The sequence below is a fragment of the Chiloscyllium plagiosum genome, unplaced genomic scaffold, assembly GCF_037043375.1.
Source record: "Chiloscyllium plagiosum isolate Xiang-an unplaced genomic scaffold, Cpla_swu_hap1 HiC_scaffold_10, whole genome shotgun sequence".
In the NCBI taxonomy this organism is placed as follows: Eukaryota; Metazoa; Chordata; class Chondrichthyes; order Orectolobiformes; family Hemiscylliidae; genus Chiloscyllium; species Chiloscyllium plagiosum.
The window spans coordinates 73,327,563-73,348,388 of record NW_028270148.1 but is presented as its reverse complement, the minus strand read 5'-3'; the positions used below and the strand labels follow the sequence as shown (position 1 = coordinate 73,348,388).

At 41.0% G+C, this 20,826-nt stretch overlaps 1 long non-coding RNA gene across 1 annotated transcript; it reads right to left on the bottom strand.

The window, feature by feature from the left end:
* Positions 1-1,787: 1,787 nt before the first annotated feature.
* On the bottom strand, positions 1,788-18,559 carry LOC122553237 (uncharacterized). Its single transcript, XR_015758304.1, has 3 exons — positions 17,543-18,559; positions 11,427-11,525; positions 1,788-2,461 (listed from the first exon to the last, which is right to left on the bottom strand). It is a non-coding gene; the product is annotated as an uncharacterized LOC122553237 (long non-coding RNA).
* Positions 18,560-20,826: the final 2,267 nt, after the last annotated feature.

Here is a 20,826-nt window from a genome sequence, read left to right as displayed (position 1 = left end):
CATGTAAGAAGAAACTATGATAATCATGGGGAACTTCAATATGCATGTGGACTATGAAAATCAGGTTGGTCGTGGATCCCAACAAAAGGAATTTGTGGAAGGTCTACAAGATAGTCTATTGGAGCAGCTTGTGGTAGAGCACAATAGGAACAGGCAATTCTGGATTTAGTGATTGTAATTAGGCAGACTTGATTTGGGAGCTTAAGGTGAAGAAACTCTTAGGGGACAGTGACCATAATATAACAGAATCCATCCTGTAGTTTGAAAGGGAGAAGCTGAAATCAGATATAATGGAATAACAATCAGGAAAGGTAACTACAAAGGCATGAATGAGGAACTTGCCAGAATTGATTGGAAGGGGAGCCCAGTATAAAAGCAAAAGAAAAAGCATACAATGTGATGAAGATTAGTAGGAAGCAAGAGCTTTGGGAAGCATTAAAACCATCAGAAGATAATTGAAAAGCTAAAAGGGGGGAGAAGATGAAATATGACAGTAAGCAAGCAATTAATGTAAAAGAATATTGCAAGTGTTTTCCAGATATCTAAAAGTAAGATACAGGCGAAAGTGAACATTGACCCAATGGGAAATGAGGCTGAAGAAGTAGTAATGGAGAACAAAGAAGTGGCAGAGGTACTGAACATGTACTTTGCATCAGTCTTAGACACTGGCAGCATACCAGAACTTCAAGAGGCAAAGGTTGGTATAGTGGTCATCACTAAGGAAAATGAGAAGGAGAATCGACATTTTGGGTATAAGCCCTTCTTCAGGAAATGTCAATTCTCCTTCTCCTTTGATGCTGCCTGACCTGCTGCGCTTTTCCAGCAACACATTTTTCAGCTCTAATCTCCAGTATCTGCAGTCCTCACTTTCTCCTACTAAGGAAAATGGGATGGAGAAGCTGGAAGTGTGAAGGTAAATAAATCACTCAGATGGATTAAACTCCAGAGTTTTGAAGGAACTAGCTGAGGAGATTATGGATGCATTGGTGGTGGTCTTTAAGTGAAAGAGAACTGGAAAATGGCTAATTTAACATCCCTGTTAAAGAAGGGAGGAAGGCAGAAGACAGAAATCAATACACCAGTTAGCCTGACCTCAGATTTTAGAGTTCACTATTCAGGATGAGATAGCAAAGCAGTTGAAAGTGCATGGTAAAAATGGGCAAAGTTAGCATGGTTTCGTCAAAGGGAGGTCATGCCTTACAAATTGGTTATAATTCTTTGAGGAGGTAATGAACAAGTTAGAACTAGTGGACATAGAGACATAAAGATGTACAGCATGGAAACAGACTCTTCGGTCCAACTCGCCCATGCCAACCAAATATCCTAAATCAATCTAGTCACATTTGCCAGCATTTGGCCCATATTTCCTCTAAATCCTTCCTATTCATATACCGATCCAGCCTTTAGAATGTTGTAGTTGTACCAGCCTCCATCACTTCCTCTGGCAGTTCATGCCATCCATGCCCTTTAGGTCACTTTTAAATCCTTCTACTCTTATCCTAAACCTATGCCCTCTAGTTCTGGGCTCCCCCAACCCAGGGAAAAGACCTTGTCTATTTACCCTCTCCATGCCCTCATGATTTTATAAACCTCTACCCCCCACCCAAAAATAATCTATTTGGAGTTCCAGAAGGCCTTTGACAAGATGTTGGATAGGAGATTGCTAAACATCTTCTCAAAACTCACTATTGCTAAATAAGATAAGAACACCTGAAGATTTACGACCCCTCAAGAGGGGCTTTGGTTCGAGATCGGTCATAAGAATCAACAAATGCGGTCTGTTCAAAAGCAAGGGTCATTACTTTATTGAATTAAGGTACCTTGTCGCAATTCTATCCAGCAACACAGAGGTTAAAGCTTCTGTGTTCCGTGCTGAAGTTGCACAATTACATTCAAAAATTACACATTACTTATATGCTTTTAAAGAGGTAGTACAGCCTTAATTACAAAAAAAAATCACATATAATAAGGTGGCATGATTTACAACATGTTAATCCAATGATATTTCCTGGGAATGATTTACATAAATCATTATGCCATTGTAACGGTTCAAGGTTAGTTCAAATGGTAAATTAATGTGTTAGTATTCATTTTATGAAAACTCTATTGTCCTCTTATCTTTGAATTTCAGCTTAATTCTGCAAAACAGCAGTACCAGTTCACAGGGTACAAGCACTACTCTCAGCCATTTTCTTGTATTCTTTTAAATTGAACAACCATTTTGTGGTTAGTAAAAATCTACATAAACTTGTTGCTTCAAATAATAACCCAAGTTCAAATTTTAGATCCTCACACCTATGCCATTAGGAGCAAGTCACTGGCATGGATAGAAGATTGGCTGACTGTCTGAAGGTAGAGTGTGGGGATAGAGTGGTCTTTTTCAGGATTACAGCCAGCGACTAGTGGAGTTCCACAGAGGTCCATGTTGGTATCATGACTGCTCGCATTATACATTCGCGATCTAGATAAAGCAAGTGAAGGCATTGTTAATAAGTTTACAGATGACACAACGTAAGTTGGTAGGACAGGTATTGTTGAGGAAATGGGGGTGTTTCAGAAGGATTTGGACAAGCTAGGAGAGTGGGCAAAAGAAGTATCAGATAGAATACATGTGGGGGGGTTATGCACTTTCTTAGGAAGAATAGAGGTAAAGACTATTTTCTAAATGGCGAAAGGCTTCGGAAAACTGAATTGCAGAGATTTGTTCAAGATTCTGTTAAGGATAACATGCAGGTTCAGTTGGCAGAAAGGTAAATACAATGTTAATATTCATTTCAAGAGGGCTAGAATACAAGAGCAGGGATGTACTGCTGAGGCTGTGGTCAGATTGCATTTGGAATATTGAGAGTAGTTTTGGGCACCGTTTCTAAGGAAAAATCTGTAAGCTTGGAGTGGGTCTGCAGAAGGTTTACAAGAATTATCCAGGGGACGATTGGCTTATCATATGAGGAACAGTTTAGAATTCTGAGTCTGTAATCAATGGAATACTGAGAGGCCTGATAGAGTGGACATGGAAAATATGTTTCTGCGAGTAGGAGAGACTAAGACCCAAGGGTCTTCCCCTCAGAGTGAAGGGATGACCCATTCGAACTGAGAAAAAGAGGAGGAATTTCTTCAGTCAGAAGATGGTGACTCTGTGGAACTGATTGTTGCAGAGGCTGTGGAGGCCAAATCATTAAGTGTATTTAAGGATGAGATAGACAGGTTTTTGATTGGTAAGGGTCATGGGGAAAAGGCAGGAGAAGAGGTTGAGAAATATATCATCATGACCAAATGGTGAAATTCTGTTCCTTTATTTTATGGGTTAATTTAATGTTAATCCAGTAATTTTCCAGGTAAATTAGTTCTGACTCACACAATGTTATTTCAAATAGAAAAAAATCTTTGTTTTTCTGATTATTATTAGAAGGTTCAGTTTTGATCACCTGAAAAGAATAATTCAGGAGAAAACATGGAATAAGAAGAACTATCAAACGTTATCCTTCCTGAGGTCATTGTTTCATGATGAAATCTCTGGAAAAATATTCTTCAAATCTAAAATCAAGGTTCTAGGAGAAAGTGAGGGCTGCAGATGCTGGAGATCAGAGCTGAAAAATGTGTTGCTGGAAAAGCGCAGCAGGTCAGGCAGCATCCAAGGAGCAGGAGAATCAACATTTCGGGCATAAACCCTTCTTCAGGAATGAGGAAGGTGTGCCAAGCAGGCTAAGGTAAAAGGTTGGGAGGAGGGACTTGGGGAGGGGTGTTGGGAATGCGATAGGTGGAAGGAGGTTAAGGTGAGGGTGATAGGCCGGAGAGGGGGTGGGGGCGGAGAGGGCGGGAAAAAGATTGCAGGTCAAAGCCAGACCGCAATCTGCAATCTTCTTCCCGACCTCTCCGCCCCCACCCCCTCTCCGGCCTATCACCCTCACCTTAACCTCAGATCTATCCTTGTATTCAAAAGAGAAAATGCTGGACAATCTCAGCAGGTCTGGCAGCATCTGTAAGGAGAGAAAACAGCATCCGCAGTAATTTGCTTCTACCCTTCTATTATTTGTCTTTTTTGAAATTGTAGTGATTGAAGGATGCACTGAGGGTGGCAAGGGCACCGAACGTACTCTGGATGGGGATAGCAATGCCAATCATTATAAGTAGGACAACTACTGACTAAGCTGAGTTTAAGTGATATAGGAGTCAATGAGATGGAAGAAATTAATTGACCTTGTCCTCAACAATCTACCTACACTTGCCCATGACAGTATCATAAGGAGTGACCACCACACAGTCTTTGTGGAGACAAAGTCCCAAAACAGGCCTTTAAGGAGACTGAAAACCTGTGTGTGTGTGCTGTGGGGTGTGCATTTTCTGCCTTCAGGAGTGGACTCTACATCCTGGAGTGGACTCTGCCTTTGGCTGTGGACTTTATCTCTGATAATGCATTCTGCATACTGGACTGGATTCTGTTCCTGGGAATAGACTCTGCATTTTGAAGAGAACTGTTTACGGTAATGGATTCTGTATGCCAGAAAGGACTCTGTTTGTTGGTAACTGACTTTGTCTTCTTGCTTGTTAGGTTTATCACCTGCACTGCCTTGCGTCTTCCTGCATTGAGCAGGCCTCACAGTGAGCTAGGAGGTTAATAGGTCGGCCCAAAAGCTGTCACCCCAAGAGCTGGAGGGTGGGTAGGCCATCCTGTGAATCAGAAGGTGGGTAGGCCACCCTGATGCCAGTCGCCCTGAGAGCCGGAAAGTGGGTAGGCTGTTCTGAGCACTGTCGTCCCAAGGAAGTGGTAATTGGGTTGTCCTAGAGGTAGCTGAAAGGTGTGTCGCAGCAATCGAGAGCCAGAAGGTGCGTAGGGGCAGGCTGAGATCCAGATGGTTTGTGGGCCTCCCTGTGTGCCATCATTCCATGGAGGGGAATAGGTTGTCCTAGAGGTAGCTGGAAGGTGTGTTAAATCAGTCCACATGCCGAATGGTGTGTTGGGGTGGGTGAGAGCCAGATGGTATGTAGGGGAAGACCAACAGCCAGATGGCAAGTAGGCTGTCCTCAGCACTGTAACCCTGGGCAGGTACTGGGTGGGCTGTCCTAGACGTGGTCGGAAGGCGCACGAGGCTGGTTAGGGAAACTGGAAAGTGGATCGTCGTCTTGATCGCTGTCATCCTGGGGTGGAATGAGGAAGCAGGACAGGCTGTCCTAGAGGTGGCTGTAAGGTGTGTCAGTGTAGACCGAGAGCCGGAAGGGACATGGGAGGACCGAGAGCCGGAAGGGGTGTAGGGGTGGGCTGCCTTTGAGTGGCCAGAAGGTGGGAGGGATGGGTGGTTTGCTGGGTTGCCATAGGTGTCTATGATGTATGCACTGTTTTATTGTTCGGTTTATCGGCCTGTTTGTATGTGATTGCGTTTACTGTTTCCTTCTTGATTGATGTAAGGTGGGTTTCGAGGTTCGTCCTTGTTTCCCTGTGAACTGATTGTACGGTGGGGTTTGGGGTCTGGCTTTGCTGCCTCTTTCCCCTTTAAATTGCTGTTTCTTGTATACAACTTTTAATATTAACTGTTTGCAATTTGTACTGGTTAATAAAATATGAAAAAAAGGATTCTGTTCACTCTGCCAACTGGCTCTAAGAGAGCTGGATCAATGTCAAGGACTCTCCACGTGTAAATAAAGGGTGAATTGGTGATGGGATACCGACCTCTGGAGTTATTTCCCATTTCCTTATTACTTCATCAGAAACGTTATTGAATATGTATGTATGACCTCAGTGATCTGTTATGGACTAGGCCAGACTACTCAAAACATTCTTAAGCAGGCAGTGCAGACAGTAACTTTGCAATTTGTTTCTGTCAGTTTACAGTGAAAAGTACCCAGAGTAAGTTAGCTAGGTTGACTAACAGGTTTTAAAACAGACAAAAATTTATTCACAAAATTATGGAATGAAACACAAAGAACAGAATAAAGAACAGAACTCAGTCTATCCAAACTAGACTTAATTATGCTGAACCGAATATACACAACAGTCCCAATAAATAAACTCCTTAAACACAGTAAAATGAAACGAAGAGTGAAAGGTTGAAGTTATAAGGGCAGAAGGAGAGAGGTCTAGCAGCCTGTTTCCATACAGCCCGTTGCTGAACTCCTAAGTAAAGTTCTGAACTAAACTGCTCAGCTAGAAAACTGGCTACGCCCCCTTGACTTATACAGGTTACTTCTAAAACCATAAAAGCTTTGGCCTGAAGTCTCATCTGTTTACATATAAACAAAAAGGCCTTTCATCTCCTGTACCAAACCAGTCAATTTGAAGCCTAAGTGATTTCTAAACCCTCTGGAAAAAACCAAGGACACAATATCCTTGAGAAAAGGAACAGCTTTTAGAAAAAAGGACCAGCTTTGTGACACATCCTATTAACCCAATATTGGAGCACTTGGCCTCTTCATCTGTAGGCTTTGTCAGTACAATCAAAGACTGATTTTGTTTTCAAAATAAAGTCAAATATTTCCATATTTTCATGTAATGGAAGTGCCACCACTGTCCAACACTACCCACCTTCCTCTGCCTGGGATTGAACATTTGGAAAACTGTCCCACGGAATAGTCAAATATCCACCTATCATAGTCTGGTATGACCTGTCTCATCAGCAGGATAAACTCACCAGAGGTGATGGTATAGTAGTGTATGGTCCAGGAGGGAGTTGCCTTTGCGACTTTTAACCCATTGAAGTCTCATGGCATCAAGTTAAACATGGGCAAGGAGATTTCCTGCTGATTCTCAAGCAATTCCCACAGAACCTGAAATTCTGCATGGTTCCAATGCACAACTCCAAATCTGTGCTGCTCCAGTTACTATTTGGCTATCGGAGTATCCAAACCATTAATACTAGCTTCACTGGAGTGCAGAGCAGTAGTCAGACACAGCAGTTGTCCCTGCAAACTGCACCCCAGCCTTGCCACATTTGATCAATATTTAAACTCGAACATTGCACAAATCCCTCAGTACTCTTTCTTTGGTAGCACAGTGATTTATTACCTTTAGTACCCTCACCACAATACTGCAATACGTTTTTAGTGTATAGAGAACAGTGTAGTGCTTTCTCACTCCTAGTCTTCTGACAATACTGGACTCCACATTACTGCTCCATTATCAGTTTTACATTCCCTCACTTCTTAATCTCAGTCTTGTTTCCATATACTGCATATCCAACAATGCATGATGGTCAGTTAATTCAATTCGTTGGAAAACTGGTTTGCAAAGCAGTACCACACCAACAATGTTCAATTCTTGTACCAGCTGAAGTCACTATAAAGTTCTCATCTTCTCAACCTCACCTGAGATGTGGAGATCCTTAGGTTATACTACTATCACTCATCTCATTTTAATAAGGAAGTAGGATTATTATGACTTCACTTTTTTAAATCTATCAATACTAACCAATAGACAGGTGGGTGCAGGCTGGCACAAGGCTGACTAAAAGCTTCTCTGGGGTCAATTCCAGGTCTCATTACTGGCACAGACTTTCCAGGTTTTGAAACACCATCCTCTTTTTTTCTTGCTTGCTTCTCCTCAGCCTTGTCATGCAGCAGTTAGTTGAAAAACAATTGGTGCAGTGTAGTTAAAACTCTCCACATAGCAGCAATGGAACTGGCCAGATGACTGCTCTTTTAAGCCCCCATCTTGGGTTCCTCCCCCCCCCCCGCCCCCCCCCCCCCCCCCCTCCCCCACCTGCCTTTACAATTCCAACAATCAAAGATTATTTCTCTTGAGGAGCAGCAAGAGTGGGAGGAGCGGGATCCTGAAATTGGAGGAACTGGAAGTATCAGCATCGGAAGAATCGATGATTGTCCCTCTTGCGTTCTTTCCTCTACAAATCACAACTCTGCAGTTAAGTCCCACTCTGAAAGCAGAATTTCAATCTTTTTAAGTCCATATATTGGTCTAGGTCACAGCATATATTCAAAGTAATGAATTCCCTAAATGCATCCACCAAACACTCAAACTTTTTCATTGCATACATGGAGACTAGCTCTTACCTCTCTAACCTATTCACTTTACAGAATGTCCTCATTCCTGTGTGGTGCTCAGAACAGGATACTTCCACCAATTCAGGCCATACCACAGTTGTCTATAATTACTTTTCACAATTTCTTTGTTTTAGTACTCTATCATCTATTTATAAAGCCAAAGATCCAGTATGCTTAATTAAATGCATTCTCAAATGGAGAATATTCCATCACACACCTAACCTGAGCCTTGTAGACCATAGATAGGCTTTGGACAGTGGAAAAGTGAGTGACTTGCCTCACAATGTCCAACCTCTGGTCAGAGTTAACCTGCAGAATGTTTCTGCTGATAGATTCAGTGAGGGGAGAAGGTTAAAGGGATGGGGATGATTATTGCCTGGCACTTTTGTGGCATGAATATGACTTGCCACTTATCAACCTAAGTCTAAACATTTTCCAGGGATAGTTGTGTATGGTCACAGACTGCTTCAGGATTTGATGAATCATGAATGGTCTCAACATTGTGTGATTAGTGAACATTTTGAACTTATGGTAAATGATGCAGGAAGTGAGCCTAGGACACATGTGAAAAGAATTTTTGCAGTAATTTTCGGGGGTTGAGATGACTGGCATTTTCATTCTACTAGACAAGATACTAATCAGTCTTGAGCTTTCTATTAGATTCTTTTTGACTTCAGTTTTGCTTGGGCTGTTTAATGCCTCAGTTGGTTATATTTTGATTTAATACCAAAGTCAGTCACTCTCACTTCAACCCTAGAATTCAGACATTTTGCCTATGTTTAGACAAAGGGAGAAAGTGAGGACTGCAGATGCTGGATATCAGAGTCAAGAGTGTGGTGCTGGAAAAACACAGCGAATCAGGCAGCATCCAAGCACATCCTCATTCCTGATGAAGGCCTTATGCCCGATACATCGGTTCTCCTGTTCCTTGGATGCTGCCTGACCTGCTGAGCTTTACGAGCACCACACTCTTGACTATGTTTAGAAACGGTTGTAATACAGTTTTGAGCCAAGTATACCTGGTGGAACCCAAACTGAGTGCCAGTGAACATGGTTATTGCTGTGTAAATGCGGCATACCAGAGGAGAGAATCAAGAGCTAGAAGGACACCGTAGTTTGAAAGAGTGAAAAAAAAATCCTGCCATAACAGAAAAGCAGTTTGATTTTCTGGTGAGTACCGGGATTGTGTTTCCCTTTCTACAAAGTCAGGGAGTTAGTTTAAGCAACTAGTGAATTATTTGCTTCAATAAGGATTAGATAATGCATTCAGTTTACCTGCAAGTGACATCAATTGAAAGGAAGTGAGTAATTGATGAGTATTTCTCTATTTTTAAGTAGTAAGAAATAATAGAGCAGTAATAGTAGCACAGTTTATTATCCAAGAGTAGAGATTTGGCAGGCAGCTCCAATATCTTGGGTACTTGCTATGTTATATGGGAACTCCAGGACATTTCATGTATCCTGTGTAACCATGTGTACAAGAATTATCATTAGTTCAAACTTCAGGTTTCAAAGCTTGAGGCAGCAGCTGACATTACTGAGCCACACTTATAAGATGTTTATCTTTGTGAAGAATGTGTTTATAGATGCAGCCAAGTGTTACCACCAGGCGGTCATAAGAAAATAAGCAGATGCTGTGAACTCGCCTGAATGCATCTTATTCTCCAATCAGTATACAGTTCTGAATACTGATGAAAGTGTAGGTTCATCTGGAGAGTGCTTAATTGTTTAGTTAAGTATCTGGAAAACCTATAAAGAGAGTGTGCTGGACACAGGGCTAATAAGTAGGAACAGACATAAATAGTGCTGTATTTCATAAATAAATACATTATCAGGAAAAGTTTTATTGTCTAGTTTGATACTATACGAACTGGCTTGGGTCAACTTAATATTGTAGCAGATGATGGTTGTCTAAAGGTAAAAATTAGAAACTAAGATTTTTTTATAAATAGTAATCTGAAATATGTGTAAAATATCTGAAAGCAAGTATAGTTACCCAGTGCTGTTCTTTGAACTTAAACTTTATGATTATTGGGAAAGTAGAGTCGATATGAGGATACAGATGACTGCTTTAATGAAGAGAAAACAAGCCAAGGCAGTGTCATTTTCACTTTCTGACAAAATTAAAAACAGCAGCAAAAAAGTGTTTGGTGAACTGTGAGCTCTTAGAAATGGATGAAAGTTTGAATGTTCTGTTAAGTTTCATGGATAAAATGTATAAGTAATACCATCTATTAAATGACTACAAGGTTTTGATAGATTTAGAAAGGCCAACAGTCATTCCATAGAGTTGTATGTCATGGAGTTTAGTAGACAACAATAAAGACTACAGAAATTCAAGGAAATGCCTTGTCTAGTGATTGCTTTATAATTGTTGGATCATAGCTGGAGTTAGTTTCTTCGAAAGAGACATAGTTTGGATCAGATATCTGATGATTTAAAGAAATGACTGGACAAGTTGCTATTCATGACACAAATGGGACATATGGCGATATTACAGAAGATGAAAGATTGAAGAATTATGCCTTATGAGATGATCAGATTCAGGAAATAGGGCCACTAAAGAAATAAAATAAATTTTGGCAGATCTGGAAGACGGCAAGTTTGGAATATTAAAGATTGAATGAACATTGTTAACAGACCTCCAGGCCTAATGTTTCAGAGATGCCCACTGTAATGTGCAATGATAACTGGACTAGTTATCCTGAACCACAGGCTTATACTGTGGAGAGATGGTATCAAATCCCACCATGCCAGCTGGTGGAAGTTAAATTGAATTAATAAATCTGGAATTAAAAGATAGCCTAAAAGAACCATGTTCACCATAAAATCCTATCAGATTGACTAATGCCAAGGAAGAAAATCCATCAGCCATACCTGGGTTGACCTAATCTAGTATACAATCTTGTTGATTCTAAAATGACCTTGTAAGATTTGCAGGTGCAACAATGACTATGAAATCTAAAAGGAATTTTAAATTAAGGGAACATTGACTTACTATCCCATTAATTCTCAAAGTAACAGGTTAAATATGACCAAGGAAATCTCCTGAAGCTGATCGCCACCATTTCTGGGCCAAGACAAAAAGCAAGCAAAAAGCATATCTTCCCTTCTGCACTGAATTCCCTCCAAATTCCCTGATCTCCATTCTCACTTGGGCTGTGTCTCACTCTGGTTGGGATCTCTCCTTCCTGACCATGCAAAACTTACTGAAGACTTGTGGTCTAGCACCAGTTATGCCTCTAACCCAAGCTGTTCCGGTACAGTTACAACGTCAGCATCTACTCAGCAACATATCCTGTCCACAAGAAGCAGAACAAATCCAACCCTGCCGAATTAATACAATCTATCAATCTATTCTTATTAATTAGTAAAGTAATGAAATATGTAATTGAGAGTGCTATCAAGCAGCACTTAGTAAATCTTAACCTGCTTACTGATATTCTGTTTGGGTTCCATCTGATCTGTCATCATGTTGTGGGCTTTTGCCTTCAGCAGAGTATTTGTACCTGTTGAGGCAATACATTTGTTCATTCCTATAAAATAAAAAATACACTTGGGTAAAATTGGACTGAAAGATTCAATAGACATTTATTAGAGCTCTCAGTATATGCATATACTACTATCACAGGCAAGTGCCTGGGCTAATACAAAGCTTTAACCAGCATGCTGTGCTTTAAGCCCCAGTTAAGTTGGAGACTCAGATCACTATATCCCAACATCAAAAGCTTTGATACAGTAATGTATCATATGTATGTTTCTTAAAGATATATTGCATACTAACAGTGAGACATAACATTATTTCAAAAAACAAAAATAATTCCAAACCGATAAACATTGTTGTTCATAGGCATGTGTTGTAAATTTCGTATTTACACAAACAAGTGAAAGCAAAGTTAACACAACTAATAATTCAAATTTAAATGTAATTTTTTGCCAGTTTGGCAACCTGCCCTTATTTGATGAGTTGCACATGATTGCTCTTGTGTGGTAACTTGGTTGCCTTGCTACTGATTGTTTTCACATAGCACAGGCATCATTGATGTTTCCTTCCTCAATCTCCTTATGCATAATTGGTGTGTCATACATTGGTTTGAGGTGGCATCCATTCCTTCGCAACATAACGCTATGATCAATCACTGCTTATGATTTTTTTTGGTTACATATTTTAGAATACTTTGATGATGACCAAGTATTTGTAACTGAATTTCTGATTCATACTCTGCCCAATATCTAGTTGTGGTAGTTTTCTATTTGCTTGCCAGTTTTAACTATAGATTGGTAATAATACCGTGTGTTTGCCTAAAGTCTTTGAGTGAGGGTGTGATATGGGTGATTTTCCATTTACTGCATGCCTTAAAACAGTTTGCCAGTGAACTGCAGTCTATTGTCAGGTATTATTCGTTCTGGATAAAGTGAAAATAGTGTTCTTCATACTTGTGATGGTTGCACTTATCATGTTACTAAGTCATTGAAAATGAGAAATTTGGAGAAGTAATCCATTACAAAGATGTAATTTTCCCCACTCACTATGAGTAAGTTTTTTGCTATTTTCATCTGAGGAGTCGATAGAACATTGTGTAGATGTAAAGGCTCCTATGCTGCTAGGGTTAGTACAATTTGTATGCCTCAAGTGTATTCAGAAGTCATTGAATATCCCAACTCATTCCTGGTCAGCATACAGGTATACATGATAGCTCTCTTGTGCATTCAGTACCCATGTGTTCATGGTGTAACATTGTCATGATACCTTGACATAGAACTTCTGGTATTAGGACTTGTTTTCCTTTTGAAAATGACTGGCTGAAAAATACCAAGTTTGTCTATGTGTAGCCAAAATGAGCAAACAATTTCAAATTTTATTTTACACTGTCAGGCATTCCCTGAATAATAATAACTGGTAATTGTTCATTCTTGGTCAACTGCAACTTTTTGAGAGTGGTTCTCATCAAAGTATAACAGATCTATATCAAGAAAGTCTTCAACTTCAGCTAATTCAATTGACTCACATATGGTCTGTTACACCACAGTGGATGTGGCTTAATCTCCTGAATTGTGACTCTGCTAAGATTTACGTATTCTGGTAAACCTGCCACTCTTGACATATTGGTGGTTGAGGATTTAAAATTTGAATTTAGGCTGTTGTCAGGAGCAACAAGTGTATGTAGGCTTTTATTAACCACAAAATGGCTTTTCAATTTAAAATAACACAACAAAATGGGCTCAAGTTATGATTTGACACTGTGAACCTGCATTTTGCTTTGCTGAGCTAGCTGAATTAGGAGATAAAGCAGTCTTCTAAAAATGAATCATAAGGCATAAACTGACCGCTCGAACTAACCTTGAACTGCGAATATGAGATGATGATGTACATAAGACAATACTATTTCCCAGGAAATATTATTGGATTAACCTGCTGTCAATCATATCACCTTATTACATTTGATTCGTCTTTACTTGTAATTAAGGTCCTACTGTCCCTTAAAAAAAACATATAAAATATGCTTATTGCTCAATTGTAATTGCACAATTTCTCCACGGAACACAGAAACATTTAACCTCTGTGTTGCTGGACAAATCTGTGCCAGGCTGCCTTATTTTATTAAACTGGTAACCTTGCTGTAAACAGACTATACTCCTAGTGATTCTTTTGACCGATCGTGAAACCGAGAGGTCCCCTACTGGGGATCCAGATCTTCTGGGATGCCGTGACTCGTGGTTTGGCACGGACGGATCATGGACAGCGGTGTAAGAGCCTTAAGTCCTTCACTATTGAGTGTTAAGGAATTCGGCCGGCCAGATGTGAGTACTTTATATACGTTTGGTTTTCCTCTCATTCAAGTAGTGTTCGACCTGACCCCTTGCTGTCTATTTTCTGTTCCAGCCGGAAATGATCGGTCTTAGCAAGGAAAGGGTCAAGAGAACCCTATATTAAAAAAAGGGGGGAAGAATAAGTGAAGTGAAGTGAAGTGAAGTGACCTTTTTATATGGATGGTGGGCAATTTCCAGAGTTGTTGAACTCCGACCTTTTTTATATTGAAAGTTCGCGATTTCCGGAGTTGTTGAGCTCCGAACTTTTTATATTGACAGTGGCTGATTTCCGGAGTTGTTGAGCTCCGACCTTTTTATATTGACGGTGGGCGATTTCCGGAGTTGTTGAACTCCGACCTTTTTTATATTGATGGTGAGTGACTTCCGGAATTGTTGAACTCCCGGATCAAGGATGTCTCAGAGAGGGTGCAGAATGTTCTCAAGGGGGAGAGGGGCCAGCAAGAGGTCATTATCCACATTGGAACTAACGACATAGGAAGGGAAAAGGTTTTGAGATTCTGAAGGAAGATTACAGAGAGTAGTAATATCTGGATTACTCCCAGTGCTATGAGCTAATGAGGGCAGGAATAGGAGGATAGAGCAGATGAATGCATGGCTGAGGAGCTGGTGTATGGGAGAAGGATTCACATTTTTGGATCATTGGAATCTCCTTTGGGGTAGAAGTGAAGGTACAAGAAGGATGGATTGCACCTAAATTGGAAGGGGACTAATACACTGGCAGGGAAACTTGCTGGAGCTGCTTGGGAGGATTTAAACTAGTAAGGTGGGGGAGGTAGGACCCAGGGAGATAGTGAGGAAAGAGATCAATCTGAGACTGGTACAGTTGAGAACAGAAGCGAGTCAAACAGTCAGGGCAAGCAGGGACAAGGTAGGACTAATAAATTAAACTGCATTTATTTCAATGCAAGGGGCCTAACAGGGAAGGCAGATGAACTCAGGGCATGGGACTGGGATATCATAGTAATTACAGAAATATGGCTCAGGGATGGGCAGGACTGGCAGCTTAATGTTCCAGGATACAAATGCTACAGGAAGGATAGAAAGGGAGGCAAGAGAAGAGGGTGAGTGGCATTTTGAAAAGGGATAGCATTACAACTGTGCTGAGGGAGGATATTCCCGGAAATACATCCAGGGAAGTTATTTGGGTGGAACTGAGAAATAAGAAAGGGATGATCACCTTATAGGGATTGTATTATAGACCCCCTATTAGTCAGAGGGAAATTGGGAAACAAACTTGTAAGGATATCTCAGCTATCTGTAAGAATAATAGGGTGGTTATGGTAGGGGATTTTAAGTTTCCAAACATTGACTAGGACTGCCATAGTGTTAAAAGTTTAGATGGAGAGGAATTTGTTAAGTGCGTACAAGACAATTTTATGATTCAGTATGTGGATGTACCTACTAGAGAAGGTGCAAAACTTGACCTCCTCTTGGGAAATAAGGCAGGGCAGGTGTCTGAGGTGTCAGTGGGGAAGCACTTTGGGGAAAGCGATCATAATTCTATTAGATGTAACATAGTGATGGAAAAGGATAGACCAGATCTAAAAGTTGAAGTTCTAAATTGGAGAAAGGCCAATTTTGACGGTATTAGGCAAGAACATTCGAAAGCTGATTGGGGGCAGATATTTGCAGGGAAAGGGACGGCTGGAAAATGGGAAGATAACGAGAATCCAGAGAAAGTATATTCCTGTCAAGGTGAAAGGAAAGGCTGGTAGGTAGAGGGAATGCTGGATGACTAAAGAAATTGAGGGTTTGGTAAAGAAAAAGGAAACATATGTAAGGTATAGACAGGAATGAATCCTTAGAAGAGTATAAAGGAAGGAGGAGTATACTTAAGAGGGAAATCAGGAGGGCAAAAAGGGGACATGAGATAGCTTTGGCAAATAGAATTAAGGAAAATCGAAAGGGATTTTACAAATATATTAAGGACAAAAGGGTAACTAGGGAGAGAATAGGGCCCCTCAAAGATCAGCAAGGCGGACTTTGAGTGGAGCTGCAGAAAATGGGGAGATACTAAATGAGTATTTTGCATCAGTATTTACTGTGGAAAAGGATATGGAAGATATAGACTGTAGGGAAATCGATGGTGATAGCTTGCAAAATGTCCAGATTACAGAGGAGGAAGTAATGGATGTCTTGAAATGGGTAAAGGTGGATAAATCCCCAGGACCTGATCAGGTGTACCCTAGAACTCTGTGGGAAGTTAGAGAAGTAATTGCTGGCCTCTTGCTGAGATAGTTGTATCATTGATAGTCACAGGTAAGGTGCCCGAAGACTGGAGGTTGGCTAACGTGGTGCCACTGTTTAAGAAGGGTGGTAAGGACAAGCCAGGGAACTGTAGACTAGTGAGCCTGACCTCGGTGGTGGGCAAGTTGTTGGAGGGAATCCTGAGGGACAGGATGTACATGCATTTGGAAAGGCAAGAACTGATTAAGGATAGTCAACGTGGCTTTGTGCGTGGGAAATCATGTCTCACAAATTTGATTGAGTTTTCTGAAGAAGTAACAAAGAGGATTGATGAGGGCAGAGCAGTAGATGTGATCTATATGGACTTCAGTAAGGCATTCTATAAGGTTCCCCATGGGAGACTGATGGGAGGTTAAATCTCATGGAATACAGGGAGAACTAGCCATTTAGATACAGAACTGGCTGAAAGGTAGAAGACAGAGGGTGGTGGTGGAGGGTTGTTTTTCAGATTGGAGGCCTGTGACCAGTGGAGTGCCACAAGGATAGGTGCTGAGTCCTCTACCTTTTGTCACTTACATAAATGATTTGGATGCGAGCATAAGAGGTATAGTTAGTAAGTTTGCAGATGACACGAAAATTGGAGGTGTAGTGGACAGCGAAGAGGATTACCTCAGATTACAACAGCATCTTGACCAGATGAGCCAATGGGCTGAGAAGTGGCAGATGGAGTTTAATTCAAATAAATGCGAGGTGCTGCATTTTGGGAAAGCAAATCTGAGCAGGACTTATACACTTCATGGTAAGGTCCTAGGGAGTGTTGCTGAACAAAGAGACCTTGAAGTGCAGGTTCATAGCTTCTTGAAAGTGGAGTCGCAGGTAGATAGGAGTGTAAAGAAGGCGTTTGGTATGCTTTCTTTTATTGGTCAGAGTATTGAGTATAGGAGTTGGGAGGTCATGTTGTGGCTGTACAGGACATTGTTTCGGCCACTGTTGGAATATTGCATGTATTTTTGTCTCCTTCCTATCGGAAAGATGTTGTGAAACTTGAAAGGGTTCAGAAAAGATTTACAAGGATGTTGCCAGGGCTGGAGGATTTGAGCTATAGGGAGAGGCTGAACAGGCTGGGCTGTTTTCCCTGGAGCGTCGGAGGCTGAGGGGTGACCTAATACAGGTTTACAAAATTATGAGGGGCATGGATAGGGTAAATAGGCAAAGTCTTTTTCCTGGGGTCAGGGAGTCCAGAACTAGAGGGCATAGGTTTAGGGTGAGAGGGGAAAGATATAAAAGAGACCTAAGGGGCAACGGTTTCACATAGAGGGTGGTGCGGGTATGGAATGAGCTGCCAGAGGAAGTGGTGGAAGCTGGTACAATTGCAACATTTAAGAGGCATTTGGATGGGTATATAAATAGGAAGGGCTTGGAGGCATATGAGCTGGGTGCTGGCAGGTGGGACAAATTGGTTGGGCTATCTGGACGGGTTGGACCAAAATGTCTGTTTCCATGCTATACATCTCTATGACTCTATAGCTCCGACCTTTTTTACATTGACGGCTGGCAATTTCTGAAGTTGTATCGAAGTTGTTTCCTTTTTTATATCGATGGTGGGTGATTGTTGAACTCCGACCGGAGTTGTTCAACTCTGATCATTTTTATAATGACGGCTGGTGATTTCTGGAGTTGTTGAACTCCGACTGGGGTTGTTGAACTCTGACCTTTTTAATATTGATGGTGGGTGATTTCCGGAATTGTTGAACTCCAACCTTTTTTATATTGATGGTTGTTGATTTCCAGAGTTGGTGAACTCCAATATTTTTATATTGATGGTGGGTGATTTTGTCAGTTGTTGAACTCCGACCAGGGTTGTTGAACTCCAACCTTTTTAATATTCATGTTTGGCGATTTGCGGAGTTAATAAACTCCGACTGGGGTTGTTGAAATCAGCCCTTTTTTATCTTGATGGTGGCTGATTTCTGGAGTTCTTGAACTCTGACCTTTTTTATATTGACGGCGAGCAATTTCTGGAGTTGTTGAACTCCAACCGGGGTTGTTGAACTCTGACCTTTTTTATATTGACGGTGAGCAATTTCTGGAGTTGTTGAACTCTGACCTTTTTTATATTGATGGTGGGTGATTTCTGGAATTGTTGAACTCCGACCTTTTTTATATTGATGGTTGGCGATTTCCGGAGACGTTGAACTCTGACCGGGGTTGTTGAATTTCCACCTTTTTATATTGACAGTGGGCGATTTCCAGAGTTGTTGAACTTCGATCTTTTTTGTATTGACAGTTGGCGATTTTCAGAGTTGTTGAACTCCGACCAGGGTTGTTGAACTCCGACCTTTTTTATATTGATGGTGGGCGATTTCCAGAGTTGTTGAACTCCGACCGGGGCTGTCGAACTCCGACCTTTTTATATAGATAGTGGGCGATTTCTGAATTTGTTGAACTGTGGCCGTGGTTGTTGAACTCAAACTTTTTTCATATTGATGGTTGGCGATTTCCGGAGTTATTGAACTCTGACCATGGTTGTTGAACTCCAAACATTTTTATATTGACGTTTGGCGATTTCCAGAGTTGTTCAACTCCAACCTTTCTATATTGACGAGTTGTTGAACTCCGACCTTTTTATATCTACAGTGGGTCATTTCTGGAGTTGTTATACTCCGAGCTTTTTTATATTATTAGTTGGCAATTTCCGGAGTTGTTGAACTCCGACCGGGTTTGTTGAACTCCGACCTTTTTTATATTGACGGTTGGCAATTTCCTGAGTTGTTGAACTCCGACCTTTCAATATTGACATGGGTGATTTCCGGAGTTGTTGAACTCTGACCTTTTTTATATTGACGGTTGGCGATTTCAGGAGCTGTTGAACTCTGACCAGGGTTGTTGAACACCGACCTTTTTATATTGACAGTGGGTGATATCGGAGTTGTTGAACACCGACCTTTTTTATATTGATGGTGGGCGATTTCCAGAGTTGTTGAACTCCGACCAGGGTTGTTGAACACCAACCTTTTTATATTGACAGTGGGCGATTTCCAGAGTTGTTGAATTCCAACTGGGGTTGCTGAACACCGACCTTTTTATATTGACAGTGGGTGATATCGGAGTTGTTGAACTCCGACCTTTTTTATATTGATGGTGGGCGATTTCTGGATTTGTTGAACTCCGACCTTTTTTATAATGATGGTTGGCGATTTCTGGAGTTGTTGAACTCTGACCTTTTTATATTGACAGTGGGTGATTTCCGATCCATGCCTTCACATTTACAGTGTGATCATAGAATGACCAAAGCAGGGAGATGAGGATCTAAAATTTGAATTTAGGCTGTTGTCAGGAGCAACAAGTGTATGCAGGCTTTTATTAACTATAAAATGGCTCTTCAATTTAAAATAACACAACAAAATGGCTTCGAGTTATGATTTGACACTGTGAACCTGCATTTCTGCTTTACTGAGTTAGCTGAATTAGAAGATAAAGCAGACAAATTAATTTACCACTCGAACTAACCTTGAACTGCGAATATGAGTCGATTATGTGTGTAAGACAATACCATTTCCCAGGAAATATCATTGGATTAACCTGCTGTCAATCATGTCGCCTTATTACATTTGATTGGTCTTTCCTTGTAATTAAGGCTGTACTGTCTCTTAAACAAAAACATATAAAATTTGCTTATTGTTCGATTGTAATTGCGCAATTTCTCCACGGAACACAGAAAATTTTAACCTCTGTGTTGCTGGACAGATCTGCGCCAGGCTGCCTTATGTTATTAAACTAGTAACCTTGCTTTAAACAGACTCCTAGTGACTCTTTTGACCGATCGCGAAACCGACAGGTCCCCTCCTGGGGATCTAGATCTTCATGGTCTGTTGTGCTCTCATTGATTGTGCCTTGGAGTACCATTTGCTCTCTGTCATATGGTCATAGAGTCATAGAGATGTTCAGCATGGAAATAGACAGTTTGGTGCAACTTGTCCATGCCAACCAGATGTCCTAAATTAATCTAGTCCCATTTGCCATCATCTGACCCCATCCCTCTAAACACCTCCTATTCACGTACTGATCCAGATGCCTCTTAAATGTTGTTATTGTACCAGCCTCTACCACCTGGTAGCTCTTTCCATATACGCACTACCCTATCCTTGAAAAAGTTGCCCCTTAGGTCCTTTTTAAATCTTTCCATTTCACTGCAAACCTATGCCCTCTGGTTTTGGACTCAACTACTCTGGGGAAAAGACCTTGACTATTCACTCTAACCATGCCTTTCATAATTTTGTAAACTTCTATAAGGTCACCCCATAGCTTCCAACTGTTGAGGAAAAATAGCCCCAGCCAATTCACCTTGTCCAACCCTGGCAACATCCTTGTAAATCTTTGCTGAACCTTTTCACGTTTCACATCTTTCCTATAACAAGGAGATCAAAATTGAATGCAGTATTTCAAAAGTGGCCTAACCAATGTCTTGCTCAGCCACAACATGACCTCCCAACTCCTATACTCAATGCACTAACCAGTAAGGGCAAGCGTACCAAACTCCTTATTCATTACCCTGTATACCTGTGGCTCCACTTTCACGGAACTATGAACCTGCACCTTGAGGGATCTTTGTTCGGCAACACTCCGCAGGATCTTACCATTAAATGTATAAGTCCTGTCCTGATTTGCCCTACCAAAATGTAGCACCTCACATTTATTTAAATTAACTCCATCTGCCACTCCTTCGCCTATTTGCCCAGATGATCAACGCCCCATTGTACTCTGAGATAACCTTCTTCACGGTCCACACCACCAATTTTGTTGTCATCTGCAAACTTA